The sequence below is a fragment of the Hyposmocoma kahamanoa genome, unplaced genomic scaffold (assembly GCF_003589595.1).
Source record: "Hyposmocoma kahamanoa isolate Upper Pololo Valley unplaced genomic scaffold, ASM358959v1 92, whole genome shotgun sequence".
NCBI lineage: Eukaryota > Metazoa > Arthropoda > Insecta > Lepidoptera > Cosmopterigidae > Hyposmocoma > Hyposmocoma kahamanoa.
This window is the reverse complement of record NW_020654748.1, coordinates 11343556-11361135: the sequence shown is the minus strand read 5'-3', so window position 1 is coordinate 11361135 and position 17580 is coordinate 11343556. Positions and strand designations below refer to the sequence as shown.

Below are 17580 nucleotides of genomic sequence, written 5' to 3'. Positions count from 1 at the left end.
AACAAATTACACAAGGACAACCTGTAAACACCTGTAAATAGCAAAATTCTGAACCAAAACAAAAAAGACTTCATACCCATTTTAAATTTTTATTCACTTTCATCAGAAAATGAGGCAAAATCGTCAGTTGAGCTAGTGTCGCAACTAGTATATCTCAATGTAGTAATGAAATTTGCAAAAAAGAAAATATTAAAATATTAATCTGCCTTTAGGGCTCTTTGTACTGGGCTCTTTTAAATTTTTGTTTTAATATTTAAATAAGTCGATATTTTTTTCAAGTGAAATTTAATTGACTCGGTGAAATTCGGCGATTAATTGGTTACAAAACTATTATTTAAAAAAAATATATATAACGTAACTGTTCTTAGGACGTATTGTAATAACTCAAAATGTCATTTTTTTCGAAATTGGTGTGAAAATAATACTTGAAATGTGTTTTATCTTATTATTATACATATATTGCTACACTAAAATTAATATACTTTTTATAAAACCCAATAAGTTAATAATTGTTTGTTAACTGTTTCGTACACTGCATTCAACATTACATACTATCGTCTTCCTTTCCTGTCAAATTTGGCCTCTTACATTGTAACGACTTATAATTACTACAGTACATAGTTAAGAGACCGAAAACAATGATCGCATCTTCGATAAAATTCTTAGTCTTATTTGATTTTTCATATATTAAAAACAAAAGAGCATATAGTTAAATTATCGCGTACAGAGAGACGTTAGATACATAAAGGTAGGAGTATACATATGCACTTACTTGCTTTCTACATATTGATTGGGTGAGGGTAGAAATGGTATTAATAGTGGAATATTAATTACGTCGCTGTCATGCTCTAATGAACATTTCTGAAAACAAGCTAGCTACAATATGACTTGCGTTGCATGCGACATTGTCTACTGTACTGTCACAACTTCGTTGTATATTATTTATTGTACGTGGTGTTAAGTACGGTGTAGTTCTAAAAGATGTATGTAACTTAGATAATAACACACACAAAATAACAGTGAAACTATAAAGTGTAAAAATTTGTTAATATGGGTATGAACACTAGCTTTTACAACTACTTTTTTTCCTTTGCACATTGCACTGTTATTACAATAGTGTATTAACACAAAACATATATTTTTTCGGAGATTACTCACTTCCCGTGAAATAATGTCTTTAATAAAATTTATGGTTAAAGTTTATTAGAGACATGACACACGTCCTAACTTGTCGAATTCCGATCGTAATTTAGAGTGACGTAATGTTGAAGGCGGTGTTACAAAAGTTAGTAATCCATCAGTGATTCACGGTGTCATCTTTTAATTGTTTCGTATAATATTCTAACGTCAGTTTTATTGACGTGTAGTGTGAATCAAACTTCGCGTTCAGATTGTTGTATAATATAGAATTTCACTTATTTTGAGTTACAACATATAGCGATACAATTGTTATATTTGATATTTTTACCGCGTGAATCTTGTGCACCTTAGTTTGTTAAACAAATCCTAAATCGTTTTAAAAACTTAGAGGTGTACGTAGTACAAATAAGTAAGAGTAAGAGAAAAGAAATGAGTAATAAGTAAGAGGCCCAAATAGACTGGTCTACAATAATAATCCCCGATTGTCTTACTACGATAATCAATGCAATGATGTGTGTCCTAATTTATAAAGCTCTACCAAACACATTAAAACGTTACTAAATTATATATCCTGAAGTAGACTTAGTGTATGACTTAAAGACAAAAAATATTACGAAAATACTGATTTCTTAAATAAAATTTGACACAAAATTTGTACTTATATGTTTACAATATTTAATTGTTTGACATTGATAATAATTATTTCATTAGTATTAATTGACGAATATTGTACATGTAACACGATTTTTGTTTATGGAATGTCATATTTGGTTCCAACATAAAACATGGAAAAAACTTTATATCTCCGCAAAAACTATGCTTTTGTGGTCAATTCAAGACAATGTAAAGGTGAAATTTGCCTACCTTAAAGGAAGCAAACAAATTTTCGGGTTTCTCTTTATTTAAAAACAAAAGCGAACGAACGTCTTATTTCAAATCAATGGAATACTTTAAATTTATAAGAGAGAACTAGAAATGTGTAGATTATGTTCATACCAATAAGTAGCTATGTAAATACCACTGTGACAGTCATAAAAGCAAACTTTCAAGGGTATAACTTCTCTTTTCTACATACTTGGTGGTCAATTAGAAACCAATACTGTCAAACCAGAAACAAAATCTTTTTGAAAATTTATTGAATTGAAAATAGTTATTCCTGTACATTTTATAATTTAATTCATTTAAAGTAAAAACTTGGATGCCTAATAGGTAAAAGGTTCTATTATTATATAGTATGTTCCATCTTACGTTCACTATATTTTAATAAAATAAAATTTCATTTAATGAACATTTTATTAATTTTTTTATTAGAATTCATTTTTTTGAATATACTACTACATCGTACAATATGACTGGTTGAATTTTTTACAGAGGAATATCCGGGCAGAATTTACAAGTCATACAACCACTCCGGTTGTGAACTGCGTTATTTTGCTGCATTGGTATACGACGCATATCCTGTATAATTTAAAACTACCTACCTACATATTATGTTCATGTATGTACCTATACAACCACGTTAACTAAGTTCAGTTTATGGCGCGTGTAACGGTGAAGCAGCATTCGGCGTCGACCTTTGACCGTGCAACCACCACGTTTGCTAATGGTCAGAACATTAGCCATACAGGGACAGTCAAATGGCTGTATATGTGTAGTTACTATATGTCAAAATGTTAGGCAAGTTGTATAGTAGGTAAGTAAATTGAGCTTATGCTAGGAATGTTTATATTGCATTCTGTAACCTCACCTTTCGGAGTTATAGCTCCCCATAACTCCATTACCCTTATGCAGAGTGATTTCCAAAGGCATAGACCTATTTAGGAGGTCAGTTCCATCAGTGTACAATCTCTCGTTAAAAATCTTCCAAAAATTTTAGTTCAATTTGATAATATTTGTTAAACATACATAAGAATATGCATTTTTTTTTTTCAATATTACATTACGTAAGTAAAATGGAACGACATACCGAAACAAAATATATTCCAAACCTGTCTAGCTAATTGACATCTGCGCCAGAGTTAATTAATTAAAAAGGCAGATATTTAAGAAGTGTCCCCAGATTGTGAGGGCGTGTTAATTGGAATTTACTCCAGCATTAAAGCTGTTTTAACTTTAATTAAACTGACCTCTCATAGAGTTTCCTCATGAATTTTGAGAGATTAAATTACGACTTTGAGATTGTATTGTGTTGATTTCGAATGTCACTCTACAAATACGTCTGTCGTGCATAAGAGAGAACCAACCAGGAACCTGATACTAAAATAATCATTTTTGCGGTTATAACTATTATCCTTCTGCCCTGTATATTTTAGTAGCAGTAGAACTTGTGAAACAATTCGTCCAGGGAAATACTGCTACCTTACATATTTTTGCCGCCAAGCAGTAATGTGAGCATTACTGCGTTCCGCTTTAGAAAGGTAATGGTGCTGGTGACATTACAGCACGTGGGACTTGTCAACTTATGTCTCAGGGTACAGGCGCAGTGGCAGTGCCTCTCAGATCTATTCATACCTACAGGTTGTATTACTTGTCTTATTATATTATGGTCTTACCCAATTACAACGAAAATGTCATTTATGGCAGTTAGAGCTGAGAAGGATGACAAGAAAGGTCTTGTTTTACACATTCCAAAGTATTAATATTAGTAATAAATGTTGCATTGTTTCTAGTAAAAAAAAACGATTACGTGCATGTGCCGTAAAATCTAAAATAATTTAAAAATAGCATAGCGTATTTTACACAAAACTAAAGCAAAGGTCACATAAGATACAGAACCCTATTTTCGCGAGTTCTTATCGCAAGTGGCCAATTTTCAATGTCATGTTATTACGGTCCACGAAATTCGGACGTGTGTTGTAAATCTTAATACAATTCTAATCGACACTAGATCTCACTTAAAAAGTATAAAAAGCTTAAACAGGTCGGTAACGAGATGCAATCAAAAAAAGGGACCCAGTGCGTGCAGGTAAACTACCTACTCAACCGGTCTTCTTGCATTAACAAAGATTACCTCAAATTATCCCTTCTGGGCTTGAACAATGAAAATAGAACCTATCACTTTCTCTTTAAGCTTTACTTTTATGTGAATTGTAAGGATTTTCCCTAAGGAGTGGCGTGCGCCGTATTTTCGAAGCGAAACTTAATAGAGCCACTCATGCATCTTACAAAGTGGACATAATTTTATCCCTGTGGTATTTGTTAGGCTTCTACTTCCTTTTTCTTTTAGGAATTTTTCAAGAGAAATATAATCCCTTTTATTAAATGACAGATGAGGACGAACTCACAGAGGACACTCGGTAACGATTAAAGTATGGTACATAAGGGAATAACAAAAAGGTGTGTCTATTTTTGTCACAAATCAAGATGATTTATATATTAATAACAACGTCCCAAACAATCACATCAATTTCCTGGTCTCAAGCTATGGAATTCCCTGTACTATGCGTGCCATATGAACAAAATTAATTTTGTAGATTCTAAGATTTTCGCGATTGTTCACTAAATGATTATCACGAATTATCATGGAGCGCGAACCGTTCCGAAATATCGGAAAAATAATTGGTCATAACCGCGGTAAGAAACATGTAATTAATGACCATCATTTAAAATTTATTTTTGCTTTCAAAGGCGTACCATACCGACAAAAACCTGTTTGGAATAGTTCGTTTCCCAAATTGGTATTTCGCGGTGTCAAACCCGCGACCACTTCATCTAGCGCCCACAGTACTAACCTAAATTTTTTTTGCTAATTATGCTAAAGTTAGTATAACGTGCTTTATTATCAAAATACACATATAAACTGCTAGTCTTATTGCTCAAAATCGCGATTACTGTGGCATTTGTGAACCTATTTTGATGTAATTCCTTGAACTTTTGAGGTCGGTGTTTTATTAAAAATAGTTACAATTATTGTCCATTCGCTATGTCCGTGAAAATAAATAATAAAATCCTCAAACTGCGTCTGTGGCCGAACGGTTATCATGCTGATCCGCCACGCAGAGGTCCCAGATTCGATTCCGATTTCGTAAAAATATTTGTGTGGCCTACATTTATTTCTGTCGTGAGTAAGGGTGTAATTTGTGGTTGTCTATGTATATGTCCATGGCACCCGCGACACAGAGTTTCTCAGGTGTAGGGCTATGAATGTGTACGTTAAAAAGCAAAAAACAAGCCTTTCGGCACTAAATACTTTTAAATTAGTAAAAAAAAAATATTTCTAAGCTTTTTACACATTACATGAGTTTTTAAATGGAATTTTTATAAATGTTAACAATATTCCAAAGTAAATAAAATAAATATTAGATAAGAATCATTGAAGTAACTAAAAAGAAGTTGTGAAAGAACCATTAGTGAAACAAAGTTAGTTCAGCTTCGCTGACCGCAAACGACGATTGACAAAACGATGAAATAGTCGTCGCCGTCGGCGAGCAACTGCCTCCACTAGTCGCCAATAGCTATGAATAAATAAATTTCTTTTCTTTAATTTTTATTTTTTTATTCAATTTAGGCAACAATAACCCACAAAACACATACTTTAAAGACTACCATACATGTAATATAGTATATATAGCATAGCATAGGGTAAATACCCGTATGTCTAGTTGTGTAGCGTAACATTTCATCGTCGTCCCACCTTTTTATCGCCCTTTTCTCTAGTTTCGAGTCGTTCTTCAATTCTTTTTCGTTGTCACTCTTACTTTTCTTCTTTCCGTCGTTACTCTCTACCAAATTTCCGAAGCGAGCACACGTGCTCTCCTTTATATCAAATTCTGCCCAGTTATACTATTGAAAATCTTTTAACCTAGCTGCTTGTAAAGCATAATATTTGTAGAAAATTCAGGCCATTTACGCCTTTACTTTACTGTACCTTTCTTCCTATTCTTATTTTACAATAAATGATGTGGACCGAGCCTTTTATTTGATTACTCAAACCCTCGGCTACAACATAAAACTTGTCAACTTTTGTCCCAGGATGATGGGCGTAGTGGTAGTGCCCCTCAGACCTTTGTGATTTACAGCACTGAGCGGCACTGCAACTGTTCTGGACAGGCGTGTCGCTTACCACCAGGCTCACGACTTGTTCGTCCCATCACTTGGTATCATAAAAATACCCTTCGGTCAACACTTCTCCATCATGAAGGTCGAAATTAAAATTGACGTTGTGGCGGGACTCCAAATGCTCGACCCTTAAGGTGTACTTGGCTTTCATTCTGATACTCCACTATCTCCTCATACTTAATATTTTCACATATATCTCAGAACTGTAATTGTAACTATCAACATACCCATGGATGGTTGTAACAACATTAGCAGGGTTTCCTGGGCTGACTTCATTTCCTGTAACCCGGGACGCCCGCGCCCTTCCCCGTCGATCTCTACAAACGACACCTTATCGATAAATTATCGGTTTAATACATAAAAGACAGCGTTTTATCCCCAATTTAAAGAATCACGTGACATATTATGAGTGCAGGTTTCGCATAATTGATGGAGCCGATTATCTTCTTACTGAATTACTTGTATAATATTTCCTAAAAATAGGTGCAATGTATTAAATTTATCGTAAGTTTTGTAAAGTTTCAAACCGACTATAGATATAAGACCTGTGTCTAAAGTCATTGTTGGTAATTTTGTCTCACGTTAACGCTTTGGGCGTTTAAATTAGCAGTTTCAAAAAATTACCGTTTACGTTACGTTTACGTTACGCTTATAATTTGCTACTTCTGAAGTAATCGTATATTGTTATTGTTTTTCTGTAGAATGACAGTTAGACCACAGACACTTAGATCTTCAGAAATTCGAGGCAACAGCAACGAAATAATTGTAGGTACCTTATCTCGCTCTATCTTTTAACATGTACACGTACAGGTCAATTTATTCGGACTTTCGACATTTTCGTATAAAAAATTGCAAGGCGATCCTTGCCCATGTCCTTTCATCCATAAAGTATGATAATTTAGTATGCGCACGAAATCGTGTACGCTTAAATAAATAACTAGAAACGTAAATGAACGTTTGTGTAATTTTGAAATTATTTAAGTTTTATCCTAATGATTGGTGACATGCTAATAAATGTCTGTGCCAACATTAGTTACTTTGTAGCTATAGACCATTGCGTCTTTGGAATGTACGTATAAAAAAGTTACAAGACGCAGGAAAAATATGAATGCAGAAAATATATCAAAAAATATACTCTACTTTTTCCCAGAAAATGGGAACTAAAATCCCGAGAATTGCAAGGAATAGTCGATATAACTCCCGCGATCGGCCTGTATTACATCGCATCCCGGATAATCCGGGACTCCAATTTGTCAGGCTCCGGGAAATGGACACGCATTACGTCGAATATACGTAAGTGCCGAAAGAGCAATCTCTGCACTGCTGAACATTCGACATGACATTTTTTATGCGATAATTTTTTACGACTTTCGGCATTACTTTTAACAACTTACCTAAAAGATACGGTGCTTCATGTCAACAAATCGTGAAAAACATACGGTTAACATAAACCTAAGTAGAGAAATCAAAGGTAATTCAAATTAGGTCTCCATTTTTGCTATTATCAGTTAACTGATATGTTACACTGGTAATCTCTATAATTAACTAATCAATTTTAAAAAAATTTGTTCATTGATTTAACGGACAACAACGGGAAGCCATACTGTGAAAGAATATCTTGACCCATTTCCTAAAGGATATTACCCATAATAGTATTAAGTTTACTTCCTGTGGTTTTGGAAATGTGATATCTAGTATGTATTTTTTAATTCTTTACTCGTACTAAATCCATACATAATGCTTATTAAACTTGAGCAACAAAACAACATAAAGTGTTTTCATAGTTTGTTATAAAAATGTACATAGGTATGTAGCTATTGATATAGCCAAATACTCCGGACTAAATTGCAATCCAACCCTCAAGGGACAAAAAATTACAGATTCATTTTTTGTCAAGCGCCAAAATTTCATCTCGAGCATTCCGTATAGGAAGTGGGAGAAGTGATTTCATCATGTATACGCGTTCATTGTATCCACTTTAGAGGGATGTCTATCGTCCTTCTATATTGAGGGACACTTCGAGAGGCCTTGAAGGTCTTTCAAGGAGCGCGAACCCACACTTGACTCCATAAGGACCTGAAATGCCCTCGATAAAATCCACCTTGCAAAAACCTTCTGAGAACTTTGTGAACGGCTACTTAATTGTGTAGGGCTCATTATGCTGCTTTCTGTTATTTTTCGTGAAGATATTGGTATTCGTTTGTTTTCTATTTATTTATTAGTTATTGTTGAATATCGACTGTGAAACAAAATTACATTAAAAATGTTGTCACGGCGTTAAAGGTGAACGCTCTCACTGCAAACATTTGGATAAAGATTACTCCCTAGAATTATATTTATAATGTCGTGTTTTACAATCTACGTTTACTGTCTCCGGTTCAGGTTTCGAGAATAGTTTTAAAGTAATCCTAATAAGTACATTAAATTGGTACACTAATTGTAAACTAATTTGTGATACAAAATGAAAATTGTATTCTGCGACAAGAAGCCTGAACTTGATTAAATTGGCCTGAACTCCAAATTCTTGTTAAAAAAATTATTATATTCCAGTACTTTATTTCATGATGAATTTCTTGGATAACCTAGTGCCGTAATTTCATTGAATATTTTTCACCTAGCTCGGGCAGCTCGTGCTTTTGATATTTCTAGGAATTTCCGCAACGAAGTCATTTATTTCCCTGCCGGACAATAGAGCAGATTTTATTACATCGCTGCTGAAACTTATGAACCTGGAGAGATATTCATCAAATTATTCAAATTATTCTTTTTCAGTTTGTGCTTTATTTTAAATGAATTATATGGCATGAAAAACCCGCTGTGGAAATACGGAAACTTGCAACTTTAACAGCGAGGGTATGTAATTGAGTTTGTTTCTGGTTTGTCACTATATGTTTAGTTTCAAACAATTTATCGTTATCGAGAATGTAAATGCCAAACTTCAAAATTTAGAAAGCATTTGAAAAAAAAATATCATCGTTTTTGTTCATGTTTTAACTCTGTTTACGTAAAAAGAACATGGTTTAGTAAATAATAACATGAGTAGCCGAATCGAAAAAGTTAAACCGAACTCCTACAACACATTTTTATTGGCTTTTACACCTATTAAGTATGATTTTACATCCAAGCTTATAAACCAAAGTTTATGTACGTTTCCTTCTTTTAGTGCTTATTTAGTGCAGTATTTCCATTCTAAAACTTAAAAAGGCAATTGCACTTGTGTGCCATACCTACAGCCTGGACTGAGAGTAATTTCTATGTTAATTTAAATTTTCTGTTTTGGAGGCGCTGCCTGTGCTTAATTAATGCTGTCACTCAGGTGTGACAGACAGACTACCAAATGTTTCATATAATAATTGTTTCCAAGATTTTTTGGCAATTTTCCGACGATATCTATGTACTAGCGTACAATTTTCATTAATATTTCCACTCAAAGTCTGTTATTAATCCAATCACGCCCTTCCTTCTCCGAAGTATCGGTATGGTCAATGTTCGGGCTCTGACCACCTCGGTAGCGCAGTGGTTTGTATATTCCCGGTAAGACCAATTTAGAAATTAACTCTTCTAAATTGGTTTTGAGTCTTCTGGGTGATTTGGGTTACATTGGTTCTCATAATACAGGCTGTTCCCTAATTTGAGACGAGGTAATGGGTTACATTAATAATAATTTAATTTATTAATGCTTTTTCTTTCAAGCAAAATATTATTTTGCTTTTCTACCGAAATGAAATCAACAACAAAAAGCGGAATAAAATTTTTTGTTATCGTATCGATAGCATACACTACAATGTTTTGCCACAGTGGTGATAAGGGACTCGCCGATTGTTGCACAGGGTGCGCAAGACTTAAGTACAGGAAAGGAATGGTACGTCGTGCGGGGAGGCTCCTTTCATGCACCCTAAAAAAAATATAAAGATATTAAGATATCAAGCGGTACATAGGCACAAATCTATTATAAACTTTAGCAACATTTAAGCTTTGCTCGTAAAACCATGAAGAGCATTTGCGAATACTTAAGCAAACGTCACAAAACTTAGGCGAACACATGTTTCGTCGGGAAAATATACCTCCCCGACTTTTACTAAGTTCCCTTGCCATATGTTCTTAACAGCACTAACTTTGTTAACTTGCTTTTCTGTACACGTTCTCAAGCTAATTTATATCTTAGTTTTACTTCGATAGGGTTGAATTTTAATTGAAGTACGTGTTACAATTGCAAAGCAGTGTAGGTTGTCCAGACGATGTAGACCTATAAAACTTTAAAATTTATGATAATGTCAAGTTCTACTTAGGTTGGATGTTTTGGTAGTGCTTTGTGGTGTGCTCCATAAAAGTCGTGAACATTTTTTATTAATTTAGTTTTTTTTGTATTCATTTCTTTTATTCATTCGGCATTGCTATGCTGTTGAGTATTGTACTTTTACTTTATACATTTCGTCTGAAACGTAATTACGTAATTTTCACATTGGTGGCATTGGTGATTAACGGTTTCTTAAATATTTATATTATGTAGTGAACAATTCTGTGAAACTACATATATGAAGTGGACTCTGTCAATAGACACTACACAATACAATATTAAAACAAATAACTTAACCTAACTTAGCGTCTTTAGTTTATAGAAACACGGGTGAACCTACACCAGACTACTTAAGATCCATTATCATGTATCTAACTGAATTCCTTTTACAACATTTTGTCATGTATTCAGATCATAAATATTCGCTACAAAACAACTCATACACAAAATTTCTAATCTACAGTAAAAATGGACGCTGCTATAAATCTTCACACCTCTGTCCACATTCGTTGTACATAATACGCTGGGCATAGTTATACGTCTATTTTATATTGACCTTTGAAACGTTGGCAAATAGGAAGATTTTTTTTAGAACCATTAATCGAGCAAACAATAAAAGGATGAATAAAATTTTTAATAAAGAGTTTTGTAAAATAAAACATTGGAAGACTGATCGAATATATTAATACATAATTTTAAATTGAATATATAATTTCTAAATAAAAAGTAAGGAGAGGAATTCTCTACACTAAGTTGTTCATCTGCTGCAGGCATGTCAATTTTTTGTGATGATCAAGAATAAAATATGCAAAAAATTACATGTTGCCCGTATATAGTACATAATATATGTAGATGTAAAATCAACTCTGTGTCACTAACAATTAAACGGGTAAAATTCCAAAATGTGTCACGCGTACTGTCGATTAATTACATTTTAACCAAGATTTAACTAAACACAACTTAATACTTACTGTGAGAGATCAAGATGAAATGGACTTGACACGATTTGGTCCATTCTACACGGATAATACATTGAATGGGATTCGCACAAAGCCTGAAACTGAAATCCGTACGCTATAATTGTCTCCTTTGAAACATGATTTTCGACTTTTCTGAACAGACAAAATGAAAATGTAAGAATCATTCTATGGCTCAGAAAGAATGCAGAGCAGTATCTGTTCATTATAACATTATACAATAAGGCAAGTAGTGTAACTCCTTACAAACATAACTTACACCACGCGCTGTGTACGAACGCACACATTCGCCTATTCTCGCCGTGCACTTGCGTTGCCTAACGCGGGTCACCGCACATTCCATTCATTACAGAATTGAAGCGTTCACTTGGTTGGTGGTTTGAAAAAGAGTGCCTCATATTCAGAATTGTTCAGACTTTCATTTCTGTTTCATAATCATATTCCCACAATCGAAATACCAATACGTGGTGCTGGTATAAAATTATCAATATGCAAGTACTGCATTTAACAAAGGTTATTTCAATATAGTACTAGAATATGTAACGATAACCTTATTTTTTTTATTTACAACAACAACTAAACTAATACACTACAACTAAAATAATAATGTGATAACGCCCCGAGCGAAGTGTAAGTAAGCATTGACGCGTCGAACAGGCAGGAGTTTTTTTTATCTATCCAGCACCCTTAGGGCGCATCGCGCTCACACCGCGCGGCCAAGAGCGGAGTCCTCGTTGCCGCCGCGCAGCGACCACGTGCATCTAACTGTCATGACAAAATACGCTCTATTTGTTTAGCGCATACATTTTAACTTAAATGAGCGCCCCGGACACACGGTCAAGCCTGGCTTGAATTTGGTCTACGCGGCGACGGCGGCTCGCACGGCGGCCGCGCGTTTGTGTTACTCAGAAGAATTTAAATGTTGTTGCCTAGTAAATAGAATTCAGATTCGCCATTAATGTACATGAAGGCGTGGTAACTGGGCGGTCTCCGCGCGGCGGCCGCGCGAATACTTTCGCCTCATGGAACTGGGCGTTTACCCTTTAAAACCGGAACACGGTAATGCTGACATTACTGCTTGGCGGCAGAAATAGGTAAGGTGAAACACTTTCCTGGACGGACTCTTTCACAAAGAGCTCTATTGCTAGTAAAAATTGCACTGCTTTTCTACTGCAAATAATTATTGTGCGCTTATCGATGACGTGACGTTCAACAAAAAAACTGCCTGGGGGAGCTTAGATGCACTAAGATCAGGACTTAGCACGCAGATTATGCAAAATAGGCGCTAGGAGTTGCGAAAACAAACTCACCCAACAATACTAATCAATCACATCAGTTAGTTGTAGTACGTTCCCCAACGGTATGACATTCGTCCGGAAACTACTTACTATTTGAAGTATTCAAGCCTGTGCTTGCTGAAATTAGAGATACATGGCACCTGTCCACTTCCATATCAGGATGACGGGCACAGTGATAATGCCCATGAGATCTTGGCGATTTAAAGCTCTGAGTGGCACTGCAACTATTATAGATAGCCGTGTTACTTAGCACCAGGCGCACGACTTGTTCGTCCTGTCACTCGATATTAAATAAACCAGTTTCAGGCTCTGGAATCCAATTCCGACGAGGGTAATCGCGCCATAATCAATCCTGTCATCTCACCCTCACCCATATTTTTTAACATTAATTGTCTATAATAAATAATTAGCTGTCTGTTAAAAATTACATAACTGTGTGAAAATCCTATTCCTAAGTAAAATTAAATTTCGAAAGCACTGGACTGCTGTAAACTATGATCATATCATATTTTAAGTTTTTCTGTTAGCTTGTTAGGAGGCTTCATTCAACCTGTATAAAAATAAATCACGTGCTATTTTTCGGCACCTTTATCAAATAGACTCACCATTTGTCGACAGATACCGTTCCCCTTAACTAAGTGTATGTCGGTATAACGGTGAATTTTCTGCCATATTTACATCGTAGGTGATTTATTTCTGCCTTATCGCCCTTTCGAGTACAGTGTACTTTGTACTTTCTTTAAATGTAAATCTCTGTAATTTTATCATATGAACATTTCTCAACCTTGCTCTATCTATGGCATTTAAATACCTATATTAGTGGTAAATATTTATTGCACTCATGTATGTTGAAAAAAGATATCATGAATCTCAGGTATTCGGACCCTGTTATGTCGTAGCATTATAAAACAATTTATATGTATGGAGAAGATCGAACATACACGAAGAAAAATTCATTTGATCCAAATAGACGTAACAACGTAGCCACGTTGAGGCAACAGACGCTGATTCGTATCTAGTCGGATCGAAGGACTTTTTCTTTGTGTTTGTTCTATCTTTGTATCAATAATAATAACAAAGTAGTGTAGTATTTTTCACAAAAAATAAATGAATATCATCTTAATAAAAACATCATCATATTCAATAATAATAAAAAAAAGTCTATTATTTATGCTTATGTTGACACCTAGGTATCAGACTATCGCTTGACTATTACAAATATTAGAACAAGCTATTTACTGTATAAAGGTTCTATGGAGAAATTTTCCTCATTCCCACATCACGGGGATATATTTACAAAGCTTTTGATTTATAGCCCCTTTATCGCTCCCCTCAACGCTTGGGATATTATTTAATTTGCTCGCTCCGGGAAAAACTCACGAATTGTTAAACAAAACAAATATGCTGTGTTTTTCACGGGAAATTAGGGAACGGGCTATTTATGACTCCCAGGAAAATCTTGCTCAAGAACTTGATTTTTTGTTACAGTCAAAATTACGCATTGCAGTATTAAATTGCATTGGGTTTTTCTTTCCTTTTGTTTCTAATTTTATATTTTTCATATTAAGAGCTTTGCTCTTGTCGAATAGTCTTAGTTCTATAGAAGTTTCTCTACTGTAAACTATCCGTGGTCCTTCTTGCACGACTCTACATTTACTATCGCTTTTATCTGTCCTATGATAGTAACCCTTGTCTTTCCCTTACCTCGCCCTCCCTCAATTTTTCTTTGTGGTCTTTTTAATAAAATTGCGCAAGATTTTAATCAACTACAAAGACACTAAGAACCCCATCACATTTCAGAAGAAAATTTTCATATTTTAATGGTATGTGAACCGTTACAAATGATTGTAACACATTGCAATAAGATCTTGACGAAATGCCCAAATGAAACAATAAAACGTCTTAATATACAAATGTTACTTACAAAACCTACCAATATTCATAAAAAATTACGTTAATTTCCAGTGTACCATATATTCAGTACAAATTAATAAATCATCCCGGCCACCAACATCACTCAGTAAGCAAAAGTTCAATATCACGTCCACGTCATATAAAATAAAACAAATCCTGAAGTATATATATAATCTTAACACCCTATTGTGTGGTAACTCAATATCTCGAGATTTTGGGACTCGTATTGCAAAATATATTCTATTCAATATCGCGAAGAGTAACTAAAGCGCTTGAATGCGATTTCTAACCCTCCCTTACAGGTATTGAATGGGCATTGAATAGGATTTTCACGAAAAATTGCTTCACGCAAAATATATGTGGATATGGACACAATATTTTGCTATTTGAAGCTTAAGTTTCCTACCTTAAAAACGTGCAGAAATTGGAAATATTGCATATGTCGTACCTTTGCCATAATAACACCACATGCAATCATACGTCAAAAGTGCTTTTATTACATGAAAGTAAAAATAACACGAGCTACATGAAACAAATTATATATATGTATGTGATATCTTATAACTCTCCTATTCAAGCTAGAAACTTATCGACTTGTTTCGTTCGTATAATATTTAAACCTCTCTCCCTAAAAAGTTATTACATCAATTAATAAATAAATAATAAATAAATGACTCACACACTCAGCATCGGCCCGCACTGGGGAAACCTGTGCCGCGGGTGCCATGGACACACATAGACAACCACAAAATAAACCCAAACTCACGAGAGAAATAAATGTAGGCCATACAAATATTTCTCCCGGCCCGAGAATCGAACCTGGGTCCTCTGCGTGGCAGTCCGGCATGGTAACCTTTCGGCCACAGAGGCAGTTTGCCCTTTACACTAAGGATGCGCTATGTAACATTGATTTATTTCATGTGTTAACATAAACAAAGAAACGATTTGATATAATCGAAATACACTTCGAATTAAATATTCGTCAAAACGTGAAATCCTAACTATACCTTCTCCATAACTATCATAACAAAGAAATAAAACACGACAAGTGTGAAAAGTGAAAACAAAAACTTCCCCTGCAATTTCTGCGTAATGGGTCTACTCAAAAGCGATGCAAGCACAATAAGACTCGAAATAACTGGATCCAGGATGCCTAGGCATTGTTTCCCTCAGACCACTCTACGTCGCTCTTAATTAAGGGGGGGCAATGCTCAATGCTTACCACCTAAGTCCGAGAAGAGTGTTTACGGGTTAACAGTAAGTTAACTTTATATAATTTACGTTTATTATAATAACTAAACTTTATAATGTCTAGTCATGGAATAATTTATGAAAGTAATAAATGCTATAAAAACCGAATAATTACATTTTTTTAAATAAATGGAATTGATACAAAAGAATGATAAAGCGCTTTCTTGTGTACCAAAAGTACACCTACTTCTATTACGAAGTATTTCTATCGTTATCCGACAGCCTGTACTCATACAGGTTTCTTATGCATTATTATTCTACTTCTCCTGGTTTAAGCAATTTTAGTGATAGTCCAACTATGACGCTAAATTGTTAATATTATTATTATTATTGGTACAAAAATAACAAACACGAAGAAAAACTCCCTCAACCCGTAGCTCAGTTGGCAGAGCGGCAGCCACGTTGCAGCAACAAACACTGGTTCGTGTCCGGTCAGATCGAAGGAATTTTTATTTACTTTTATTCGTTCCTTATATCAATAATAATAACAATTTCCACAAAAACTAGGTAATAATAAGACGCTAAAATTCGATTACTGCTTATCGTAGATGTAGGACTCACCTTTGTGCCTGAAACAGCGCCGAATAGCCCCATCCAGACGTGTCTGCGATAACGAAGCTCTCTCGGTTATTAAACTTCTGTTTCTTGCCATCACGCTAGACGTCAAATAGCAAATGAGACTGTGGTAGCAGAGAGAGAAAGGTTTCGCACGTGACTTCATCGGATCGATAGAGTGCACTCATAAGATTTGATTTTACTTTTTTAAATGTCACGAGTCTCGTCTGTTCAACTCGGAGTACAAATCGGAGGCAAGCCAGCAGACGAGCCACTTCAAAGAAGTTGGTCATCGTCGCCCATGTACATCTGTAACATCAGAGAAGTTACCTATGCGTTGCCAGCATTTGAGAGCTCTATTTACTCGCTTTTTATAGATCCCCTTGTCCCTCTCCCTCATGGAGACAATTCCATATCTTGTAGGTTCGAAGAAGGAACGAACGTGATGGTCGCTTGGTCTTAGAATATGGAACACCAGGTTTCAAGGATACCTGGGTATGGGCTCTACTCCTTATCATTTATAATCGACGTGCGTTTATTTTATCGTATATTGGGCTTATTTGTACGACTTACGTAAAACAAGTTTCATATAAAATTAATTTTATTGTGTCATTAATTATTATAATCGTCCTTCGATCCTTTGTTTTATAAAAGCTAAATTAGATCAAGCAACTTTTATTTGTGCAATTTGGCTATCTATCTATTTTTGTTTCTCTATGGTATCAGTACAGTTTGATGGCTGCTGCGTGTACAATGTTGTTGTGAATATTACCAGTATATAATTATACTGGTGGTTATCAATTTTGTCTAAGGTAAAATGTGCTACGAAGATTTTTTTTGCCAATAAGAAAAAAATATTAATTGATTCAGCAACTCAAAAACATAATAATAATTGAAATATAACGATGAATAGAAGACTGAAAGAATTTAAAAAACACAACGAAGTCAAATAAAAAATACAAAATACATAATAAAAATCGAAAGGCTGACTAGATTTCTCGGCTATTATTGAGTATTTTTACAGTTTTATATTGGGCAGAGGTTCAGCGCTGATTTTCAACAGGAGCCTGAACAAAGAGATGACTTTAAA

The 17580-nt window shown here is 34.7% G+C and overlaps 1 protein-coding gene across 2 annotated transcripts in view; it reads left to right on the top strand.

The window, feature by feature from the left end:
• The window catches only part of LOC113236584 (protocadherin-like wing polarity protein stan), a 126817-nt gene that overhangs the window by 11902 nt on the left and 97335 nt on the right, over positions 1-17580 (top strand). The gene's annotated exons all lie outside the window — the stretch shown is intronic.